This window comes from Sparus aurata, chromosome 7, assembly GCF_900880675.1.
Source record: "Sparus aurata chromosome 7, fSpaAur1.1, whole genome shotgun sequence".
NCBI lineage: Eukaryota > Metazoa > Chordata > Actinopteri > Spariformes > Sparidae > Sparus > Sparus aurata.
Window position 1 is genome coordinate 15,504,402 of NC_044193.1, and position 25,370 is coordinate 15,529,771.

At 44.2% G+C, this 25,370-nt stretch overlaps 1 protein-coding gene across 5 annotated transcripts in view; it reads right to left on the bottom strand.

Moving 5' to 3' along the window:
* The window catches only part of LOC115585424 (ERC protein 2-like), a 163,593-nt gene that overhangs the window by 15,794 nt on the left and 122,429 nt on the right, over positions 1 to 25,370 (bottom strand). The gene's annotated exons all lie outside the window — the stretch shown is intronic.

A 25,370-nucleotide genomic window follows, 5' to 3' on the forward strand; every position in this document is an offset into this window, starting at 1 on the left:
GTGCGGATACACGATGAAGAAAAAATAAGCAAGGCCGCTGTCTTGCTTGATTCCTCACCTACCTAAACACATCTGTTCTCGACCAAAATCACGGATAACCTTGGCTTTAACTGCTCACTAAGTGGCTCTTTGACTCCAGCTACAACTGAATGCGACAGCCTCTGCGGTGGATATTACAGAAAATCCCCTTCAATTTAAGATTTTAGGTACACTTACGAGCACATTCAGAGCACATGTAAGGAAGCAGCAAATGACAAATACAGAAACAAGATGGGGAGAATAAGAGAGAGGGAGAGGGAGAGAGAGAGAGAGACAAACAAGCAGTGATGTTTAAAAAAAAAAAAAAAATGAGGGTAATAACAGTGGTTAAGGCCTGCTCTTTCATTGAGTAAATCTGGCCGGGGCTATTTCACACTGTAGGAATCTCCTGTCGACCAGATCAAAGGCTCGCCCAGAGACAGAGCTCGCACAGAGCACAGGGAACAGGTGACAGCTCCAACACACACGGAGGCATTTACACACGCACACGCAAACCCCTTACCACCACACACACACCCACATATTTTAATGAACACACAGTGAGATCAGAAAGCAGACAGTGACAGCTCCTTTTGTGTCTGGATGAGCCTGTGGGGAAGTCTTTCTAAGGGAGCCCATACGTCTATCATCTGCGCTTCGTAAACCACTCAAAGAGAGTCAATACAGCCTACACACACACACACACACACACAAAACACACTAAGTATGCAGTGGGTATGACAAAGTACATTCGGCCAAGTATGAGCGTGACATGTACCATATGAGTAGAACATTGATGAGACTAACACATGTACGCGGGACATCTAGCTAGTATAGGAAGCATGTGGGACTCGAGTGCAGCCTTATGATGGATAGATCTAATATAGAGTGGGCCATATCCAGAGGGGGTGAACATAAGGCTATGTCATCACGGGCCCATCTCTCTCCATACCTTCCATCACTTTTCACTCCCTCCCATAAACAGCAGGATGGGGGATAGTGTAACTCCCACACACAAGGACACAAGCATTTTGCAGGGAAAACACACGGGGATTTAGGCGTATGTGCGCAGAGGGCCTACTCCTTTAATTGCAGTGGAGTCCGGACGCACACACAAAAGCACGCATGCATATACACAATAACATTTTCACAAAGAGAAATTAATCCCGGGTGGTCTTAGACGCAGCAATGTTTCCACTTGAGAAAGCTCTGGTTTTGAAATCACGCGATCCAGTACATACTGGGTTCAAACTGCATTCACACACACACACACACACACAACTGTCGAGTGATTTCCACTGGAATAAAAGGGAAATAAATGTGTACAGTAGAGAATGGAGACAGAAAATATGACTGCAGGGCTTCTGGTGTGCACCCAAGATCTAACACCCCATCCTCTGTCTCTCAGCTATTCAGTCCCAGACCGTATCAAGCTGAGATGCTGTATGTTTAACATGGGAAGGTCCCGCCTTAAACATGGCCATTATGCCCAATAGCTTTTCGCTGTTTTCATAGAATATGAGAAGATTACACAGCACTATGACGGGCCAATTACGTCCTCCGCTAAAACACACCTCTGTAGCAACAACTCTCTAATGATGATGGCTTAAACGTTTTAACCAATAGAGCCCTTTCAGCTGCCCGGGCAGTCACACACAAACTGCTGGTATACCTACACACACGTACGTACACACACACACACACACACACACACACACACACACACACACACACACATATATACACACACACATATATATACACAGCCAGAGATGCTGACTGAGTCAAATTGAATCCTTGTGTTAAGTGTATAGAGCATCCTTCCACACCACAAAGGGTTGTCTGTTTTTGTGTGAATGTGCATGGCATCCCCACGGGCCAACTTCTGCAATCAGGTCAAGGATTGCTTGGTACTGGAACTGAGGGAAGAAAGAGAGGGAGACAGACTAGAAGTGCCAGCCTTTCCCTCACATCTTCTCAACATCCTCTCTCCATCCCCCTCTCCACTCAAACCTGTGTCACCTCTGACCCAGGTCCAATTCACTACTGTCATTATGCAATTAACACCAATTAAGTCATTTGGCTGTAAGAATGTGTGTGTGTGTGTGTGTGTGTGTGCGTGTGTGTGTGTGTGTCTGCATGTGTGTTTGTGTGTGTGTGTGTTAAGTATGTGGATGTGTGTGTGTGCACGCATGATAGGGCAATTACAGCAGCACAAGGGAGCCTTTTGGAAGCAGAGAGCACTGCAATCAACCAATCAGCCTTCAGATGGCTTTGACATGAAAAGAGAGCATGGCCCCTGCTAACCCTGGGGGTCAGCCCCAATTTACTCTATTTACCCACTCAGGAATGACTCTGTGTGTGTGAAAGAGGGAGACACAGAGAGGGGAGGGAAAGGGAATGATGAATAGGTATGGAAATATCTAAGTTAGTGAGTGGGAGAAAAATAGAAGAAAAAAAGGGTTGAAGGGAAGGAAGGGAGGCAGCAGAGGGATGAGAAGCCTTGGGGTTGTTGGGCAGGTGAATTAAAGTGGGCGAGGTGGAGGGGGGTGGCCGAGTGGAGAGAAGGGGATGTGGGGAGAGGCCTTCAGGTTGTGTTTGCAAAGCTAAAAGGCCAGCAGTTGGAGCCCATTTGCTAACAATTTCCCCTTGGAGAGTGGCTCTACGCATACACACTCCGCACACACTTTTCCTGTTCCATGGAGCACAGATGAGGAATGACAACTTCACATTTGGCTGGAGCTGCTAAACAGTTAGATGCTCCATCATGATAATACGGCCGTTTCGCCTAAACAAAATGTAAAAAATTACTAATACAACAGCAAGGGATTTTTGGATTACGCCAGTTTCTGTCACTTGTTTGGATCCACCCTGTTTATAAAACCATACTTTCGCATGTTTTATCCCATTTACCTTGAATACAAATCATTGTTTATATTACTGCTGACCATTTTCCAAAGAATATCCTAAGGTTTTGGATTGAGGGTCCATCTTACAGGCAGCTGTGTGTGATTTGAACGTCGAAACAATGGAAATTAACATGTAAATACTTACCAGAGACAGGTAATCCTTCTCAGAACAATGTTTATTTTTTCTTTTGTTCTTTGTTTTTGATGCAAGATGCATTAATTACTTTAATGCATTGCGATCCAGGGACCATTTTGGAAATTCTCCTTGGTGATTCAAAAGCACTCTTCGGATCCATGTGCTATGCTGTCAGAATATTATACTCAGTAGACAAACAATAATCACTCAATGAGGCTGTAAAAAGGGTAACGCAAATGTGCTGGTTTCTTCCATTGAAAAAGGCTGTTGCTTGGCAACCAACACAGCATTCTTGAAAGTACAGCAAAACCAATATATCCAACTGGTAAGTCGATATTGGCCGATCATAGATACAAAAGTATTAGCATATTTGTCAACCAATGTGTGCTAATATGAACAAGAACTGTAAAATAGTTGCATATCTTTGTAAGTGTTTGATTAGCACATTTGGGGGATTACTGCAAAGAAAATGTGTGCATATTGTCTGAAATAACAATATCAGACAAAATTCCACTATCGGTCAGGCTTACTATCTCCCAGCTTGAGGAGCCTTTAAAACAATCAGTGGCCAGTTCACGAAGATTGCAGCTGCTGATAGCAGCATGAACTATGTATCGATCGCAACTGCTATCTCCTCTGTGTCAAGGTCCGATTCACAAAAGGTATTGCACTAATGATATTACAGTGCAAACACACCCTTAAAAGTTTTGCAGCTGAGGGCAATTTGCCCTTGTTTTGCATGTGATTGCAATTATCCATGGGGCTAAGTGTACACACACACACACACGCACACACTGAAATGGCAGCTGACAGCAACAGGGAAGAACAGTAAAGATAAGATTGGCTGATAGAGATTGTGGTGAAGATTGTATGTGGGGGGTGAGAATGACTGACTTAAGGAAAGTCTTCCAGATTGAACTTACAGTCAGCTTCATTTCAATCAGGGAAGACTTCATAAGAGTGATTTTTTTATCGAACACATGCATGATAAGGATGAGAAACGTGAGAAACTCGATTGACTCATCTTAAAAATGCGCTTCATTGCCTCATAGAACTGGTTTGTGATTTGGACCTTTTAGCAATGATGCTCATTTGCATAGAAAGTGGACTAAATTCAATATGTGCAAAACCGGTTGCCTTTACCACTCACTACATTACAAAAAGCTTACCAAGCAACAATGCCTCTGAGAAAAAATGCAGATGTCATCATGATCATCCATCCAAGTCAAGTTTAAAGTACTTTAGGTTTAACTGGGTGGAAACCAATGCAGGCTATTTTTCTTTCTTATAGAACTTTTGGAACGTAGTAGGCAATGATGCAAAAATGTGTTTTCAAGTTTCTCGATAAAACTGCAAAAAACACTGATACGGTTCTGTAATAGCTGGCCCTTAAAGGAAGTCCACATACAAAGAAAGTTTGTGTCCTCCGCTTCAAAGTTAACCTGTATTGATTTTACAGTTTGTAAGAGTCACTGTTTCTGTAGCTCTCCCTACAGAACTAACCAACCTGCTGCTCAATAGCCCAGCTGTGAGGTCTGGTGCCAGGGCTGGACTGCAGAGCAGTGAGTAAAGTACAACAGGACCAGTCAGCCCCTCATCACACCAAACAACCTCCTGGCTACAGAACAAGGGGCGGCAGAAAAAGCAGAAACAGTCAGGGAAACTTAAAGAGAAGAGAAAAGAGAAGTAAACACAGATGCTCAGTATTTCCAGTGCTCCTGGTCAATAATATCACATATCTGACGCAGGTTATTCTATATCTATTGTGTGTGTGTGTGTGTGCGTGCGTGCATGTGTGTGTGTGTTTGAGAGCAAAACTGGGCTGCTCCAGGGGTCTTAGATGTGGACTGTAATCAGGACCACATGATTTTGCCGCAGGAAGTCCTCGAGCGAAGGACAGGAAGCAGGAACACAAGGACCACATCATTAGTCTCGCTAGTCCCCAACCCCACAGCCAATAGGAGCCTCGAACATGGTGGGAATGGGTGTGGCTGGTGGTATGTCCATGAGCGTGCACAAGTGCTATACATTTGTATTTGTGTGTGTGCAGCCTGCAGGCTAGTATTAATGACTTATTTGTTTATTGAGTGTAATGAGTCCAGGTTGTGTGTGTTTAGGAGAGAAACAGCAAAACTCTGGAGCAGGGTCGGGCCTGCCGCCAGAATACTGGTGCTAACACGCACACACCCAAATATCCCCCCCCCCCACACACACACACGTTACCAGACAGTGAAGACAAATGAGAAGCAAATGGTTTCATTGTATGGTATAGGCCTATTCTCCGCTTCTCTATGTTTTACGATGGTGTAGTTTTTGGTCCGTCCAAAATACTCTACACACACACACACACACACACACTTACACACACACACACGCAGGCACGCACACACACACACGCACACACACACACCTCTCCCACCAACAGCCCTCCTACCACATTCTCACCACCCCTTCCTCCTCTGTTCTGCAACCCATCAAGACTAAAGAGGCTAATTTCTGTCGATGGCTTACAGGTGGCCAGTGCAAGGTGAACCACATCCACTCTGTTGGCCGGCATACAGACACAACACACACGCGCGCTGACACACACACACACACACACACACACACACGGACACTTTGAAAAAAAATCATGCCTCTACCCAACCCTTTTATAAACCCCAATGCCAAACATCAAAGGGAGGAACACACCTTAACACACCTCAAAGGCAGCAGAGAGACACAGTTACGCATATGTGCAAACACACACACATGCACACGCGTACACACACATACACGTTCAAACATCCAAACTCAAACATATGCACACTCGTAAAAACCTTAAAACATCAAGGATTTCCAACAAATGGTTTGAGGGTCAACCCCAGGCCTGGGTCTATCTCATGTTTCCAAACAGAGCGCTTTCATAAAAATCTCCACACTGTTACAAAAACTCACATTTAAGTTTCCTCACAGACCTTTGTGCTGTTTCAAAAAAAAAGTTATCAGCATCAATCTAAAAGTGAGACTTTGATTCTTATCTATGATCCTGGAGAGCTGCCTTTTTGGAAACAGAAATTCTTCAGCTGACAGCAACAATCTAGTGAGTGTGAGGCGACTGTTACAAATGACAGCAATATTATGTGGAATGATGTTCGCTCACGCTCGGAACTTTGTGTAATTCAGTTCCCACAATTTGACCATTATCTCAGAAATGTCATCATTCTCCCAACTTAGCATGTGTCACTTTCAATATCCGTACCCCGAGTTTAGCTGGAATAAGTCATCACACAGACTTCTATTACGGTCTTCTGCCTCTGACTGAAGACAGGTGAACTGGTGACATGTTTTGGGACATTTCTTGGGTTGTTGGTTTAATGCCGCATGTTTTTGATCATTCGCTCCCACTCACACAAGCTCTGCATTCTTTGATATCCATCTGTCTCCCTCAGTCATCTTATGAAGGTTAAGAAGCATGCTGCCAAATTACAAGACCGGGCTCAAACTCTTACATTCGTTCCAACCAGCAGAGCTGCATGTGTATGCATGAGTGTGTGTGTGTGTGTGTACTTCTGCACATGTAGATTGGATTGTAGCTCTTTGAAGCCATGCCCTCACCATCATTAAACACAGTCCCAGAGCCTGGAACAGCTTTCTGGGAATGTGTCGATAGCTCACACAGACACACGCACACACTGCTGTGCCAGTAAAAATGACCAGCTCTCTTTGAAGCCTGTGTCACCGTGCAAAGTGATAAGATGAAAGCTGATCATCCCCCTCAAAGAATCTTGCAAAGCCTCGCGTGAACGCTGTGCCGACAGGCCTGCACTGTGGCCGGGAGTGCCTGACGGGTGCCAAGCTAACTGCTACATGCCACACTTATCAGCTGCTATCTGATTGGACGGCGATTGCGAGCTGCCACTTGGCAATTATAGATTAAAAGTGGACAAGCTCTTTTGACAGAAAAAGATCTTTTGATGTTCTGTGGCACACATGGATCCCAGACCAAACTTTGACAAACAGGTGAACGGGTAAGACTGAAAGAATGATTGGTAAAAGTTAAGACAAATATATTAGTTAATGTGTTCATAGTATACATACGTGTATATTTATGTACGTGTAACTATTAGCTTCCAGACATTTTATAAATGGTATCATTGCTCCTAGCATGTGATGTCAGCGCGCAGGATAACTGTCATAAAGATCAAACATGTTTCAGATAACCTTCATGAGAATAATGAGTAGTGATCTGATCAATCAGCTGGCTCAGAACACAACACACTCGGCCCTACCTGACAGGGGCAATATTTACACCTACAAGTGTTCTAGTCTGCTGTTAAATGCCAAAGAAAGAAGAGGAACACATCTTCAGCACAGAAGAACATATGGAGCAAAACGATTCAACAGTAAAAGTCATGTACTTTGCATTCGAGGAGGATCAGCACGGATGCAAACGATGCCTCTTCAGAGTGGTACATTGGTATTGATTATGCATTGAAAATACAGAGTCCAGCGTGGTCAGATTATTGGTGACACAAAAATCCTTCACACAACAGCCTTCCAAACTATAATGTGCGTTACCATCTTTAAGAATGCCGAGCAAAGGCAGAAGACTCTGACACCAGGGAGCGCAATCCTGGCGCTCGCACACAAACACAAAAATGAGAAACAGAAAAGAGAAAGGACAAAAGAGATTGGGAGGGGGAACATAAGAGAGAAAAGAAAAGATACAGTGAAAGTAAGGAGGGCTTAATCCCCGTTCCCTCCCTGTGGAGGCGTGCAGGCAGTGGTGGAATGGCCTGCTCACACGCATTTAAACAGCGGCTTATCCCAGAACTTTGATACACCTCTCTGTAATTGCCTGTGTACATATCTGCGTGTACGTTTTCGAGCATATGTGTGTGTACGTGTCCGTGTGAGTGTACAGTGTTGTCTTGTCTGTCAATCTTGCTCATTATGCCTAATCCTCGGGATGACACTCTCAATCCTCTCTGTCAACCTGGGCCTTTGCAGCGGCACTCAGGCGAGGAACTGGGTTTAGCACTTGCTCGCTCTCTTCGCACACACACACACACACACACACATACATACGCACTTGTCAGGTAACACCGGAGCAGGTCACAAAGAGAAGAAAGCATTTTTTGCAGGGCAAGAAAAGCAAACAACTATCCCACATCTGTATGTAAGAATGTGGGAGAGAAAGAAGAGAAAGAGGGAAAGAGGTAAAGAGAGAGACACATACACACACACACACACACACACACAATTCAGATAGAAAGAAAGAGGAAATCAAGCAACACTTCCTGTGTTTGGAAATTCAAAACTGCCACAAAGCGATGATAGAGAATGAGTACAGGGAGGCTCACACTGATCACTGAACAGCAACACAGTTTAAAACCCGCAGAAATATCTATAGCTATTAATTTTTTCTGTTGACTCCCCCTTTCTTTTTCCCATCTCTCCCCCATCCTCTCCTCTCTCCCTCTCATCTCTCCCCATTTTCCTTTCCACCCAAAGGGAATCTGAGAAACGTCCACAAAACATCTTTCACCAGTTGTTAATACTGTTTCTGCTTTGCCATGATAAAGTCACGGTATGTTGCCTCATTCCACCCACCCACCCACACACAGACACAGACACACATGCACACACACTCACACGCATATAAAACAAAGGTGGACCTCATACATGCAGTCATATAAACACGCGCTTGCTTGAAGTTATTTTGTCGTTTGAGGATCAACACACACATAGGAACAGTTTGAAAACTGTGAATTCTGAACTTCTTACAGTTTCGTCCAAAACACACAAAATTTAATCAGCCTCTCCTCTCACTCTCTGACATCAGAGCATCCGATGATAATGTGTGTGTGTGTGTGTGTGTGTGTGTGTGTGTGTGTGTGTGTGTGTGTGTGTGTGTGTGTGTGTGTGTCGAGTGGTAGGATGAGGCAAAGGCTAGGCCGACTGAGCTGACATAACAGCTGACATCACTGATAAAACTTCTGGCCTGTGATCTCAGCATGTGTGTGTGGCGCTCGACTCACCGGTTGGCAGCAACAACTTGGATCTTGCAACCCCGTTAGCTGATCTGGCAATCACTGGCCCTTGTTGACCTCCAATATTGAGGGGAAATATGCTCTCAGTAGGTGGCATGTGTATGTGCGTTACACTTGATGCTGACCAGTGTATTTGAGCTTAATGGGCGTACAGAGGCAGTATTTTGAAACACCATTTTCACAGACACAGTTATTCTAATTGCCATTTTGAGGGAGCAAACAGAATGGGCATTAAGGGGAGGGGAACAAGACTCGGGCAGGAAAGGAGACAAAAAAGCCATTCATTTGTAGATGGCTTGTTTCTAAGTTCAAAGGGAAGAGGCTTGTCTTTATGTGCAAACGTGTAAAATGCAAGGGAGTGCACATACACACACACACCCACAGACGTGTACAGTATGTGCACGCAGACAAACATACACACAAACAAATTATGGCTGAGCCCAGTTATTACCTAAGCAAACAGAGTTAGTCTGAATGGAATGCCTGCTGTGAGACACACCAGTTCCAGACACAAAGCCTTGCGTTACAACAGCGAGACACATGCAGTTCTGAGACGCACACACTTAACACACAAACACCATGTGAGAGAAATAACTATGTGTATATGTAATTAGAAGGCAAAACAAAGAGAACACATGTTTGGGTCTTGTTTTCTGGCCTGCACTTCAGTTCATTTGCACCGCAGTGCAGAAGGGTCTGCTAAGCCATTGTTTCTGGATGCTGCTAAACACATGGTGGCTTGCTGGAAGAGCAAGAGGGTGAACATAACCGTGAATGAACATGTGCATGTGGCATTGTAGTTGGCTGGGGAATATTATTAGCAAAGAACAATAAATACTGCAAATATAGATTTTATGGAGCAGTGATTGTTTGGATTTTATTCCTGAAAATATTGTTTTTTATTCCCTAAAAGATGTTTTTTTTCTTTTTTGTGTTGACCCAAATAGAAGTATATACAGAAGTGCACACATGCACACATGTTGCTTGTCAGCAGACAAGCTTTATTGGTTAAGAGCGTGCGCTAATGAGGAGCAATGTTTCACAACCTGGAGGTATTTGTCACAATTTGGTGCCTTGTTTTTTTTATCTGCTTCTTTCACTGAAATACATCAAAACTCAAATAACTTTAAGCTTAAATTATCTGTTACAAAACATCCTTCTCATGAAACTGATGTAAAACCAAACGCAACATCAAATACTGCCTCAGCACTGCTCGGATTCACCTGTTGAGTATTTGCGGAATAATTATTCAGCACAACCAGAGAGAGATTAAAAGAGAGAGAGTGGATGCAGAGAGAAAGAATGTGACTGAGAGAGAGAGAGAAAGGCAGGCTGAAAAATTTAATTGAGACGCAGGAGAGAGAGAAAGATTGCGTTCGCTCTGGTATGCCATCTTTACGATCTGTCTGTGAGAGAGCTTGTGAAAATTGAACTCAGGTGTAGTGTGATCCCCGAAAAAGCCATTTCCCCATTAGGTCTATGGAATCTCACATAAACAAATTACACAAATACTTTCTCTATAAAGGAGAGGGTGAGTTTTCTCTAACTGTGCAGTGAAACCTGAGCGGGGCCTTGTTTATGTGTGTGACAGTGTGTTTACATTGTCCTGCGCTCCCATCCCTTCAGATGGGGAGAACTCCAGGCCTCCGACAGCTCTACTCCTGCCACACTACCTGTCTGTCTTTGGGATTTATGTTATGTAGAACATATGCCGGGTTTTTATGTGTGCACCAGTTTTTGTTTGTGTGTTTGTGAGAGAGGGGAATGCCAACCAGTCCTCTGTCCTCATTACAACCAGCTTAACCAATCAAGTGTGATGAGTTCAAGGATGGAAGGAAAGGTTGCAAGCCAAGGAGAAGAGAAAAAACAATGACTAATGGCCATGGCTTTGAACCGCCTGTGATTATGAGTCTATCTTTTATGTAAGGTCAGACAGACATCACAAAGATTTCTTTGTCTTTTTTCCTAACCTTTAATTTGTCCAGTAAGTTTAATGTTAAGTTCTAATGCCTGCAACCACAACCGCAGTCATACCGAATACACTACCCAAAAGATTTCATTCACTTCATTTTGAGGATTGATTCTGCCTCGTTTAAAATGGCAAAAAAGACAGTATGTGATTGACCTTTCATTCATGAGGTACAGAATTTTGCCTTTTCATGTTTGCATAACTGCACAAAAACAAGCACCATCCGCACGGCTGCCAGTGAGTACAAGGAAAGGATAAATAAAAAGTCTGATAAAAAACGCGGATCAGTTTCAACTTGTGGAATGCTAATGTTAGCTGGCTAGCTTGAGCTTTCACCCCTGCCCACACTATATCCTGTCCCGCCCGCTGTTTGCCACAGCAAGCAAGTAAATTTCGCTTTCGCCAGTTCTGGTCTGACCGCGGCATAATACAACCACAGCTTTCGAATGTTGGCCACTGAGCAGTAACACTAGAGCTCAAGCAGAACACATTTACCCAGCCAAGTCCTACTAAGGAGGAGACTGAGGATTCAATCCAACAACCTTGAACTCACAGGACCCTTTCTCTAACCTTGAGGTTCGTCTCTGATTGTCAGTATGCAGAAATCTAGATGTAAATGTATTCAAATAAAGCCAAACAACAAGTGCAATAAGCTTGCAATATCCCGGGACAAATCTCAGTGACCTGACCTGATTCATAATCCTGACACCTAGAATGAGTGCGCAGTAAACTGCAATGCTGTTCCGAGATCAGTAGGAGAGGGACCACCCAGCAGTGGCGGTAATCCCATAGCTGCAGGGTTGAAGCCTTGCTGCGTACACACTCTGACAGGCTAGGCCACTCCTGGATAGGATATTAGAGTGGAGGGAAAGTACAATGGCATCTATTGATGACTGGTGTTAGGTTTTATCCTACCGTACTCTACTCTGCTTTTGGTGAGAAAGAATAATCAAGCAAGTCTCTCTTGCTCAGTTACCTCTCTCTTCCACCCTTTGCCAGCTGGTGTACAGTTCAACATAGTCTTAATTACAGGTAGGCGATAGCTGTTATTTTCTAGAGCAGGTTGTCTGTCACACGAAAGGTTAATGTTCCTCTGATATCAAAAGTTAATATCTTCGTCAAATGTTTAGGCTGCCATGTGGCAACAGACCGAAGTCTCAATAGAATAATCAGACTTTTGACTATCAAAGTCTAACCATCAGACAGTCACTGACATGATACAAATAAAACTGGGAACCAAACCTCAGTACTTTTTTTGGCATTGAAATGTGTCGATAGTGCAGAGCCTCAAAAACTGTCAAAGTAAAGCCAGATTTTGAGATGTTATACTAATTTTTTGATAGTGGACATAAAACATTTGCACATACCGCAGACTACAAAATTGTACCTGACACATTTATATACATATATATATATACCTATATATATTTCTTGTGGAATGATGACACTTTGGAAGTCCACTTCTGAGCCAGGAGCAGGCCATATCATGCTCAAATGTAAGGCAAGGGTGAACCAAAAAAAACAAAATTAGCCAGTTTGGGCCACAGTTCATTTCTATTCTGCTCTGGGATGAATCTGGTACAGACTTGGGCCATTTCTTGCTTATTTGGTATACTCTTGGCTGACACGTGGCTGTGGTATAGTCCGCTTGTGGTTTAGAACAGGAATGGCCCACCCAAATGTCATCAATCCAAGCGGTATGTGGGCCGGAAGAATTGTGCCATTTTCTGGCATTTTGTCTTTATTGATGGTGACATTTGAGGTTGATGGAAACAGAGTAAAAAAGAAAGAGGAAGGGGATGACCCTAGCAGACCTGAGGATACCTAAGTTACTTAAGCACCCTGCCTAGAAATAAGAGGCTTGAAGAAAAAACGTTAATATTACCCGAAAGATTTTTGTATACGGACCAAAACTCAGGGAATGTATCCATGCTAGCACTGAAAAATGTCAATACGGAGACTTCAAAGGCACCCATCAGTACCCGAGGGAAAGTTGAGAAAAGATGAACTTTATGTAAATGTCCTCTGACACAATGCTTGCAGTTGTTTGCCACTCCTTGGGGATCGCTTCCAGCACAGATGCAGGATCGGGAAGCTATTAGTAAAAGCATCTTGCCAAGGTGTCAGTCTTGCCAGCGTTGTCTCATAACAGTCAGAACAACACCTCCCACAAGGTCAAAAAAGACAGGAAAGCAATTTCATACTCGGGGAAACAAACTGCAACAGGTAATGGACTACTTCCCTGTGTGTAGTATGGATGTGAGATCACATAACAACCGTCTAGTCAGAAACTGCAGAGTATGTTAATTATGTGCTCAACATAATACACCCATAAAGCTTCACGAGAGGCCAGAGATTGCCAACTACCTTGTATCTGTGCGAGTGAACATAGCGTGAATCAACAAAACTTAGTTTTGACAAAGAACGTTGTAATTGACCACTTAGCACCTAAGGTTACTGTGGGCAGCTATCTCCACTTTGAGCCTCTCTGGATTGGCAGACACACAGAGCAGCCCACTGCTGGTTCTGTTTTAGCCCGTCAAACAAACTCACATCAAACACACAGCCAGCGGCACTCTACAAGATCTAGAGATGGAAAGAAGAAGAAGAAAAGAGACTGAAAGAAATGGAGAGGGAGCGACAGAGATGCACTGATTCAAAGCAACCCCCAAAGTGGAAGCCCCGGGATAAACAACCAATCAGAGGAGAATCGCTGTCTAGCCCAATCAGAACGCATTCCAATGAGAATCCTCTCCAGACCCGAAACAACTAAACCCTGGAGGTATGCACATAAATACGACACATATACACAATGTGACCTAGATACTCAGCAGTATCTTAACTAAGGTCCTGACGATGTCTGGCCTTAGAACGTCTGAACTCAGAGAGTCTGTGTTCAATCTGCACTCAGTCTGAATCCTTGCTGTCTAATGTAGATTGCAACACTAGTGCAAACAATACTTTATGTGTATGTGAGTATGTGTGTGTGTGGGTTTGTTTGTATGTGTGAGTGTGTCTGTGCGTGTAGGGGGGTCCATGATTCCGTTGCAGACAGATGGGATTGGTGTATTGGCTCATTCTTGGCAAGGATACCCCTGTTTCAGGGAGAAGAGCAAGGAGGATAGTTGTGGGATGCGGGACAAAAGGACGTCCGTGTGTGTGTGTGTGTGTGTGTGTGTCGGGCCTGTGTGTGGTGTATGTGTGCATGACTTTGAGGAGATAGACTTCCTTTGGTTTGGAGTGAAAAGAGTACACCATGCTAAGGGTGCAGGGATTTGTGTGTGTGTGTGTGTGTGTGTGAGACTGTGTGCACACAAACACGTTTGTGCTTGCCTGCTTACTGTACTTGTGTGTGTGCACGCCCAGTTGTTTCTCGGCCAGTGTGTGTACACGGTTGCATGAGAGTGTGTGGTTGTATAGATCCCCTCTTGGCAGTGGCTGTGTAAGCCGAGGAGGGTCTTACATGGGCTTTAATCCTGTGCTGAATGTCATCGTACAAGTGTGGCTTTTCCATGGGCCCAGATAAGAGAGAGAGAGAAAGAGAGGGAGATCTGCTCCCCATGTGTAAGTTGCTCGCATGTGTAGGTGCATACATGCATGGGAAACAGAAACACGCCCTTGTAAAGTAGCCTGACCCATCAGGTTGCTGAAAAGGATTATAGCTGTGACATCCAAAAAAGATGTGAGGGACAGACAGAGCAGCTACAGCACTAATCTGCTTGTCTGAGCTGATCTAGTGACAGGGAGAGAGGCCATGCTGGCATCCAATTCTTAGGTTTCACTGGAAACACAACCTGGCTGAAAACACACCACTCAGCCCAACAAGCTGAGCTGTGTTGGACTAACTCTCATTCAGGCCAGAGGTTTGTATACCTTTTTTTTTCAGTCTGGGGCCCAAATGAGAAGTTTATTCTGTAGCCCTAACACTCAGGGGTTTTAAAACATTTTACTAGCCATGTCATATGGGTACCCTGTAGCAATAGGCCTGTGACCCATTTTGGGATTTGAAGCCTAAATTCAACAAACATTACGTAGGTTTGTGTATGTCACTGATATCGAATGTCAGCGGCTCTTCTTTTGAGGGAAATAAAAACACACCATAACTTACAGTTACCCTGCAAGACATCAATTATGGACGAAGGTGTTGCTGTTTTGACAAATGGCAACACAGCACATCTCGCTTTTTACAAGCTTCCCAGACACAGACGACCTTTTGGAAGTGACGGGCTAGCGTGAGAAATAAACTGCAGCCTACTGTTATACGAGGCCTAATTAGTGGTCAGCCCTTAATGTTGAGTGGCAGTCCAAAGGTTGTTGATGTTATTGCAGTAGCTCAGCGATAGCCCGGACTAGGAAGCCTCTCCGCTGACTCTGCATGGGGATGACTTTCAGTGGGAGGAAACAGGTAAATTCCTGTTAGTTTTCCTCTTCAACTCTACAAGGGGAGTCCGATAGCAGCTTTGGCATTTCTAGAATAGGGAAAGAAAATAGTGAAATTCCTTCCGCTATTACTTATTAAAATACATTTAGTGTTATTTCTCCACCACAGTGTTTCCGTAAGTGTCAATCTTGATCATAAATGTTTGCTTTCTATTAGGCGATTTAAGAGTATGTACAGTATGTCTGCATATGTGTGTGTGTGTGTTTGTGTGTGTGCGTGCGGTGGTGCTGGAGTCGAAGCATCAGGAGTGCTGTATGTAGCAGGGTGTGACATCCTTTAAGTGAGTGGTACAATATCAGTAGTGATCAAGAGTCACTTATCGTAAAGTCAGCAGGTGTGAGACCTCACCTCTCCCAACCTCCCACCCTTTCTCTATCCAAGCCTCAGAGCAGCGGGCATGTCTATGATTGGCAGCCTCGGGGCGGGTCCATGAGTTAAAAACCCAGTTTGGGGAACAACACAGGACTTACCCAAGACCTGAGGCGTGGTATTTTTAGTGCTTTTTTTGTGTGTGTGTGTGTGTGTGTGTGCATCCGTCTATGTGTGTTTGTAAGGGAGAGAGAGGGAGAGGGGGGAGAGCACAGGAAGTCTGAGGAAAATAACAGGTTTCAAGTCAAAAGGCTGTGATTCCCTTTTCTCTGTCTCCAAATCCCTATACCTCCCTCCATCAGTGCCTCTTTGTAGATGTTCAGACTTTCTCTTTGGGATGTAATCCGGCTTGAACGGGGGATCTGACCTCCAGAGCATCCCACTGAGATTTTTCTCATGCACAACGATTTTGCTCTATAACACTAACACACACACACACACGCACACAAAAATGCACTCAATGTTCACAAGTGCCTCCCCAGGTGCGAGGTTCTCCCAAGGGAAGGGCTTTTGTGTGCTGCCATCTCCATAAGCTCACAAAACACCCTTATAATCCTGCCAATCCCTCTCTTTCTCCCCTTTTCTCTTTCTCAATCTTTCTATTGCACACACACACACACCCCCACACCCCCCCCCCACACACACACACACACATGCATACACACACACACACACTAAGAACTAATGTAACATATAACTAACAATATCCAGTCTGCCCCCCGTCAAAAATGTGTTTTTCTTATTGTTCCTACAGTTAACTGTTTGAGCTTCGCTGTGTAAAATAATGTATATTTAGAGTTATAGGGCCCTATCTTAACGATCTGAAACGCAAGTATCAAACGCAAAGCGCAAGTAGCTTTGTGGGCGGATCTCAGGCGCTGTTGCTATTATGCAGGCGGGATAAATGACTCTTGCGCCCGGCGCAAATCTAAAATGGGTTGGTCTGAAGTAGCTACATTATTCATAGGTGTGGTTTGGCCGTAACGTGCAATAAACCAATCAGAGCGTCATCTAACATTCCCTTTAATAGCAGGCGCGCTTGTTCCATGGCGCATTGCTATTATAATGGCGAATTTGCCAGGCGCACGCCAGGAGCGGTTCACAGCCGAGGAGACCGACGTTCTCGTCAGGGCTGTAAAAGACCGAGAAGTGGCATTGTATGGGGATGGGAGAAACCCATCCAAATTAGCTTTGATTAAACAGGCGTGGGAGGAAATTGCCACAATTGTTTCTACGGCTGGCATCCCCAGGACATCGCACCGGGCCTCGGGAGCAGTGCGCACGGGCCGAGCAGTGCGCAACGGCAAGCTGATGAGGGAGCAGCGCAAACACCAAGGTGCAGATGATCCAGACCCACTACACGCCGTGGCAGTATTGTCAGACCGGACCGCACTGTCCGGGATGCGGCAAGGTATTAATGCCCGTCTTGACCGGGTGGCGATGTTGCTGCGGCCTCTCAGGCGCATCGCCTCAAGTCTCCAAACGCACCACCTGCTCCACGCCACTCCCGCACCCATGCGGGCGCGTCGCATATTAGAGGGGAAAAGAATGAGTCCTTCTGTTTAAATCTTTTCAACTTTTTTTTGTATCACACGCTACATTATGGCCAAGCATGCGCCCTTAAAATACTGAATCTGAATAAGCGCCACTGACTTTAGACTAGGTCTAGGACCTGGTCTGTGGCGCAAGTGTTTTCTGAAACGGCAAAACAGCACCAGTGAACGTTTGCGCCGGAACATGCCTCCTCTTTTCACTGAACCGCCCCCGGGAGCGCAAAGTCATTCCCTAATATAAGGACGTGTGTCTGCGGAGGGAAAATTCCAATGTGCGCCGAATGCAAAATAGGAATTACAAAAGCGCCAGTGTACAAAGTCAATTGCGCTGAGTGCAAGATAGAGCCCATACTCTCTCTCTCTCTGCATCCATAGAAATCTGACTTAAATGCAAACCTTCAGGATAGTTACGCTTTTGATGTAAAAACAGGCAGCAGTAAATAGTGTGGACCGTACTGTACGCCCCATCTTGAACCAAAGAGCTGCCGATGCTGACACTCCCAGACAAAACAGCATAGCCTCCAAGAAGATGGAGGCGAATATGACAAACGGAATACAGTACAGAAGGGGTTTACTTGCCAGCTTTGGCTCCTGGCAACCCAGAGCTGAATCAGCATGAGCCACTTACTAAGCTAACGGCAGCTAAGTACCGTGCATTAAGCAGAAGTTAGGAGGCCACGTATGGCACAAGTCCGAAGGTGTTTCATTGAGAAGCTGCTGGTTGACAGTACGCTGGTAAGCAGTTACTTTAGCAACAAGTAAAGCTAACTCTCCAAAAAACATGGCCCAGTTCAACCCAAATCACTGAATACAGCTCTAGCATTTTTTTTGTACAGTAATCCGTGAGTTAATGAAAGCATTTATTGGACAAAATAATTAATATACGCCCCCTAGTGCAGGATGAGTCATCAACATCATAAATGTGTTTCCAGGAAGTTACAAAGTCCTTCCTATGCAACAGCTTTCTTTGCCACTGTTAGGCCTGGTGCTGGCATACAGGTGAGATACACAGCACAAATCATGTGATAACACCTGAACAGCAATTCTGACTTCATGGAAACTTTAAGATGCAGACCTACTGACATGATTTGTGACATCACAAATAGTTTGGAAGCCAGTCATGCAGCTTCTCGTGCACAAATACTGATTATTGACTTTAGGAGTAAAGTAGGGGATGACTGGGTCTCCTTCAGCCGACCACTAAAAAAAATATCTGTGTGTATTTTGGGAATGGCATTTGAAGGAGCACTAGATATAACTGATAAAGAGTAAAACAGAGAGAGGAAAAAGGAGGCAGAGAGAGATGAAAAATAGCGACAGCTTGAGGTGTACTGATTTATGACTGTGGGCCGGCTGAGCCGTTTCTGCTCAGAGAGCAAACCAGAGAGGAGTTTACAGACAGACTGAATCACACCTAGCATGTTCAGACAGTGAGAGGGGAGAAAGAGGTGGCTCAGTAAAAGTATTTCAGCTGATAGACTTTTACAAACTTTGGATGTTTCAGTTCAAATCTAAAAAGGAATCATGTGTCCACACCATGTAAGATTGCATGCACATGCATAGCCAATAAGGATAAGCCCATTTTTAGGGTTAGCTTTACTTGCAGAGTGTCTGTGATTATGAACCTGAGCCAGTGAATTTGTGGCCACAAATGAGAAAGCACTACAGCGCAGTCATTTAAATTACACACTAGAGAAAGAAAAGTAGGTGCTTATTGTCTTCTGGCAGATGTGTTTGTACACTTGAACTTAAAACCCCAACAACAACGACTGGGAAAAACACTTAATGATTACATTATAGCAACGTGCTTTGATAAATCTGGTGAGGTCAGAGCACTCAGCGATGTGCTGTAAAAAAGGACAAAGAGGCATTGAGACCATATGGTGAACTTGGGATGCAAACTAGACTGTGTAAAATACAGATTCTACAAAGGTATTGGGACACGCTTCATCCAAAATTCAAAATGCCCTAAAGCACCTTGCAAAACCCAAACTGGAACTAAACTGCTAATAAAATGAAATCCTTAAATACTATTAAACTAAAAGAACAACTGAAATAACCTTGGGGCAGCGGACAGTGATAATTTCTGGGCACATGGCCAAATGTGGCTGCAAAAGGATGCTGACTCACGCCACCATCAGCGGCCGCAGGATGAATCCCATTTTGGTCTCACTTGGCCAGCTTTGGATGAGAGAAAAAGCTTGCCAGTCTTGAATAAACAGGCCACTGAACAAATCACATCATCTCCCAACCGAGCGGTGGTTGGGCTGCCCTTCATCTCCTGGGTTGCCCATGCAGGATCGGATGGATTAATTTTGGTTAGATGAGCACACACATGCAGATTTTGAACTGCACGGATAAGCACTGATGAGAAGGGGATTTACCTGAGATCATAAGTATTAATCTCGGCTCCTGAACATTGGCAGCTCAGCACAAGCAATTGTGTGTGTGTATGTGTGTGTGTGGCCGTGTCTCTGCGTGTGTAATGAGTGTGTTGTGGGTGGGGAAAGGGAGTTTACTCAGACAAACTGCCTTATGATCCACACATCAGGTGTCTAACTGTCCTCTCTAGCATCTAACTTCAAGAAAACCACAAAAAAACAACGTGAATAAACTTGTTTGCCTCACAACATTGCCAGCCCTTGCTTCCTTCCCTCCAGCCTCCTTCCCCCACCACCCACTCCTCCTCCTCCTCTTCCTCCTCCTCCTCGTCTGTCTGCTGAGGCTGAAGAAGTGTCTCTGGGTCCTGTCTGTCTACAGCTTCATATACCGACAGTGACAAAACAACTTTGTCATCGCTCTCCATTCACCAACTTAAATAATGATGTTCATTGCATTTATACACACCAATATGTCATTGTCAAATTAAGTACACACACGACTTGAGATGATTGAGACTGAGCTCCTATCTCACACCCAAAAAACTTAATGTGGCAGAATGTCAAATTCCTGTGCTTAGTAGCAGAATGACAGTAATATGTTTTTGCATTCAAGAACTGCAGCTTCCATTAGTCATCGACCTGTGTGCTATCAGATCCTCATGGAAGGTGTCATTTTTTAAATGCTAGCTGCTGACCCAAAGACCCACAGCACTGTGCCCCTTCACAAGAAAGAACCCTCTGGATAATAATTCAGGTGCTGTTTCAAGATGGACCAAAATAGATACAACACACAGCGCGCACAGATGTCGTTGCTCAGGTGTTGCTGAGTTATTGACTTCTCTCCACTCATGTTCACCTGGGTGGAACAACCTTTGACCTCATGGGCTGATGATGCTGACAGCTGGCTGAGGGATGGCCTCGGTCAGACGCCTCTGCTGACCTCCACACTGCGGTTCACTGGTCACCAAAGACATGCTGCACAGCACGGCTACACACATGTGTGAGGAGCTACCCTCATACCCAAACATTAGCCGAATTCACACAAGGGTACGTGTGTACACACAGTCACACAAAGAGAGGGATCAATTGTCTGCTAGACTGCAACCGATAAATGAATTAAGTTGCGTTGATTAAATGATTACAATATCTCTTCAGGCAGCTCGTAAAATATGTGTGCCATCAGTTATTAAAGCGTGGGGTAATAGTTGTTTACACTGAAGATTCATCCTGGCACACAGTAAGCAAAAAGTGGCAGGTCTGGCTGAACCATTCTAGATGCCGCTGGCAGACTTTTCGTTCAAAGTCAACCTTGAATTAAAACTTACCAATTATAATCTAGAAGACCTGATTTATATTGTGGTTTTTTGTCTACTGGTGAAAGGCATGCAACATTAAAAAAACAGACACAGCTGAGCTACAGACTGCTATTATCAGAATGGTAAAATTGTGGACACTGAAACATGATGTAATTTCCCACAGTTACGATATTGATGTATGAGAATGTGCAACTCAATGCGTTGTTAGGTCACTGAAAACCTTTTGGAAAACTCTATTAGAGTATTTGGGTTGGTATATTGGGGAAATTTATGATACAATGATAATACAATGATGGAAAAGAGAGATAAAAACTGCTGCTGACAATGCTGCATTAAAAATAGCATTATCCATGAGGATTCTTTGAAGGGCACGTCATGTTTTCCTACCTCATTCATTTTATTTTCTGTAACTTGGCAACTAACCACAAAATATAAAATCTGCTTCCTGTTTACACCTTTGTCTACTGTGTGAATGCCCACGGGATATGGATATAAAGTCCAGGTTCAGAGATTACTTCTGAAACAGTGATAAAACACTTCGGGCTGGGGATCGTTTTTGTTTTAAAACCCTGTTCCCAAAAATACCTGTGTTTGTGTGGACTAGGCCTTAAGAGTCTCTCCAGATAGCGGCGAGGAGATTTGTCTGCCAGTCAGAGGTGCTGCTGGAGTCTGCCACAGCTGAGGCAGAACAGAGTTGGTTAGATTAGATGGTGGAAGCTAATAATCGATAATCTGTCAATTAATAACAACATCAAAATTGCTTCAGTACCAAGGAGAGTGCATGCCACAGGTCTGGCCTTATAAGTAAACAAGATTTTACTCTGTGGCATCCTCACTGTCAACAAAGCAGTGACATTTCTTACTTGACCAGATCTGTATGTCTCTCAGTGATGCCTGGTTCAACTCCAGGATAATGAGTAATGAGTTCATCGTTCTCTGTTTTGTGCTGTAAACCTATTAATGGCTCTGAAAAAATTACAAGAACACATGACAAGACAAAAAAAGTTTCTCTGCCTTAATGTGTCTGTGCACCAGATTTTTGTCCCCTTTCCATTTTTGCAGTAGCTTAGCCCCTGTAGACTGTCGCACAGTGGAGCCAACTAAAAACACTTCCAGTGCTAATTCATTAAAGGACACAGATGGAAGTCACATTTATTCTGCAGCTTGTACAAACCCCTTTATTGATATCAAACTGAATCAACTGTAAAAACTAGAATGGCACTTTAGAGCGCATACATCCGCTAAGTCCAAAACAATAATACAGCAGATTTCTTTCATCAAACTCCACATGTTATTCCCAGAGAAATTAAAGAAAATGTCCACGTTAGAAAGTAAGAATAGAGTTGTCCCTTATCTGGACTACTTTAAGCCAAGAAACAATCCTTCATCCATTGACTAGTTTTTGTGCAGTCCTGCTGACTGACCAACCAACCAGCCAACAGACAAGGGTGAAAACATAACTTTCTTAGTGGAGGTATTGAAGCATTTCTGAAAGATCTTTTTTGTTGTGTTTTACTTTTTTTTTTAAATGACCACTAAAACAGCAAAGCAAAACAAAGGTCAGGGGTCCCTGGAGTTCACATGGGCAGTTTGTGACAACAAAGAAAAATATGTCAACTGGTTTATCTGAAGATTTGATTTAATTTTACAGTTTGTTTAAGAAAGTGATGAAAAATGTGGTAAAAGCACCCAAATGCGGACTTTTATAAAAGTTCAACCTTATAGAAAAATGAGTCATTCATGAGTCAGCTCAGTTTTGAGGCTAGTTTTGGTCGGGAGGAGCACTTATAGAACCAAACAATCAGGCAGTTGAGAGACAAGCACAAACATTTCTGTGACACTTGAACTAAATTGCATTTTAGAATAATAAATGGAATTGAGTATATGCTGTCCAATTTCAGTTTCCCACTAAATCCAAACTCCTTCTAGGACTTACTTAATTTATGCCGCACACACACAAGCGTGAGATACTTACTGGCATACACAATGTAGACATACAAACACTGCATTCAGTGCAAACACAGCATGGGCAAATGAAAGCCATCTTCTTGACTTGTTTTAACCTGAACAAGGCCTCCCTCCTTCCTGCATGCATACACATGCACACGCGCACACACACACACACGCACACATACACAAACATATTTCTGTCCCCACTTGGAAAGCCTCTCAGCTTCTTTTCGCTTCATTCAGTACAAATAACTTCACGGTGGGATAAAAGCATAATGTTTCCAGAAAACCTCTTCCCCCCACTTTGCTTCACTCTTTTGGCCCCATGCTCTCCTTCACTTTTTCCTCCAACCCCCTTTCTCTTGTGCTCTCTGTCCAAAAGGACATTCTTATTTCATTAGAGGGGAGGGGGGGTCTGGGAGGCCAAGAGGGTAAACAAAACCTCTGTAATCAACAGCAGGACATACACAACCACAATGAGCCAATCAGAGCCTGGTGTCCTTTAAGACGGAACCATAGCTAACTAACACAAATCCACACCTGGACGCTAAGGAGTTGAACTCGCCAACTCAAACTCAGCACTAAAGTGTGCGTGGAATTCAACATGTAGCCTATCACTGGGAGTCAAGGTTGTCCACAAGAAACACCAATCAATGCTAGCATGCTCGCACACACATGCGCACACTCACACAGATCCCCAGCTATTTGTCTATCGGTGCTGTCATCTCTGTTTGCTCATATTAGGGAGGGCTCACTCAGGGACAGGATATGGGGATTAGGCCTGGCCTTATTGCGCTGTAGCTACACACCGCTAAATGGCTCCCATCTGTTCTCACATAGAGGATGGCTAATACACGTTAGCTGCGCTCGCATTGTGCACTGCCAGAATAACAGCAGTGGATAGATGAGTAGCACTGATATCGCTAGCCACAACACCACTCTGTGCTAAAGGCTAATGTGCCGGGCTTATTCTATTAGATCGGGATAAGAAGCACTAATACACACATACATTCACACACACGCACACACGCCTTTGTGATATCTGATTGGAGATACCGAAGCAGTAGGCTAGTCACGGGTCTAACTCTAGGAATATACGTTAGAGCAGGGCAAGCTGAGATCTGGGGAGAGGTGGAAAGAACGGGAGTGATGGAAAAAGATGGAGAGATGGAAAGAGAGGGAGAAAGGGGGCAGTGTGGTCTGTTTCATTACGGTGAATCCTGACACTGCTGCATTCTCGGCACACATGGACTGGATTATAGGCTATGTGGGCTGCTCCAGCACTGTATAGCTCGGCGACTTTCTCTCGAACACACACAAAGACACGCGCTTGCAAACGCACACACAAACATCAGAGCGAAACACACTCAAGCTTTGCGCTGCAGGAAGACAAAACCATTTGCTCACACACAAGCTATAGGACACTTAATCCCAAAGGCAGCAGGAGGGCAAAGTGCACAACTACTAAGACATTGAGGTTAGTGATAGAATCTGCTTGTGATGGTCCACCTGTGGATTACTGCGGGGAAAGAAGGAGATGCACTGGAAACTATGAGTATACCATGCTGCCTGGTTTTCTCTCTGGCTCCCACATAGATACATTAGCGCCCTTCCCCTTTCCCTTTCTTTTCCCAACTCTATCTTTTGTCTCTCGCATGTACATTTATAAATCTTTTCCTCTGTCTCCTTTTGTCTTACACGCACACACACGTGTATTACCGCCAAGCAAACCATAACCCTCCCTGCACAGACCTCTTTCCTCACGTCTGTGTTCAAAGGCATCCTGAGTCTATGGGGGGGCTTCGATATAAAACCCCCCAAACAGGAATTATCCTTTATGACTCCGCATTCTTCATTTTATGCTTTTTCAGCTCGCAGCATTAAAAAAAAAAAAAAAAAGTTCATGACTGTTCTGCGTTGTATTGAAATTAACTACCCCACACACTGGCACAAAACAGGGTGGGGTAGTGCGGTAAAACTTTACTACAACTGAAAAAAGTGGGGCGCGGAGAGACAGACTTATCCATCTCTGGCTTTTCTCACTGTGTCGTTTTTATCACCTATGAGCCCTGGTACGCTCGCTTTAGGCTGCGGGGTGTGTATAGGTCTAATACCACGGAGTTACCTATACAGCCGTAGAGTGCACACACACAGCACGCAGCAAAACCCTGCATACGAGCACTTCACAGAAGGGCAGCCATAAACCTCTGAATAAACTGAGGCTCTTTAGTCGAGTGAAATTCATAAGCAATGGGAAAAGGAGCCGGGTTCTATTACACTCTCTTCTGTCATA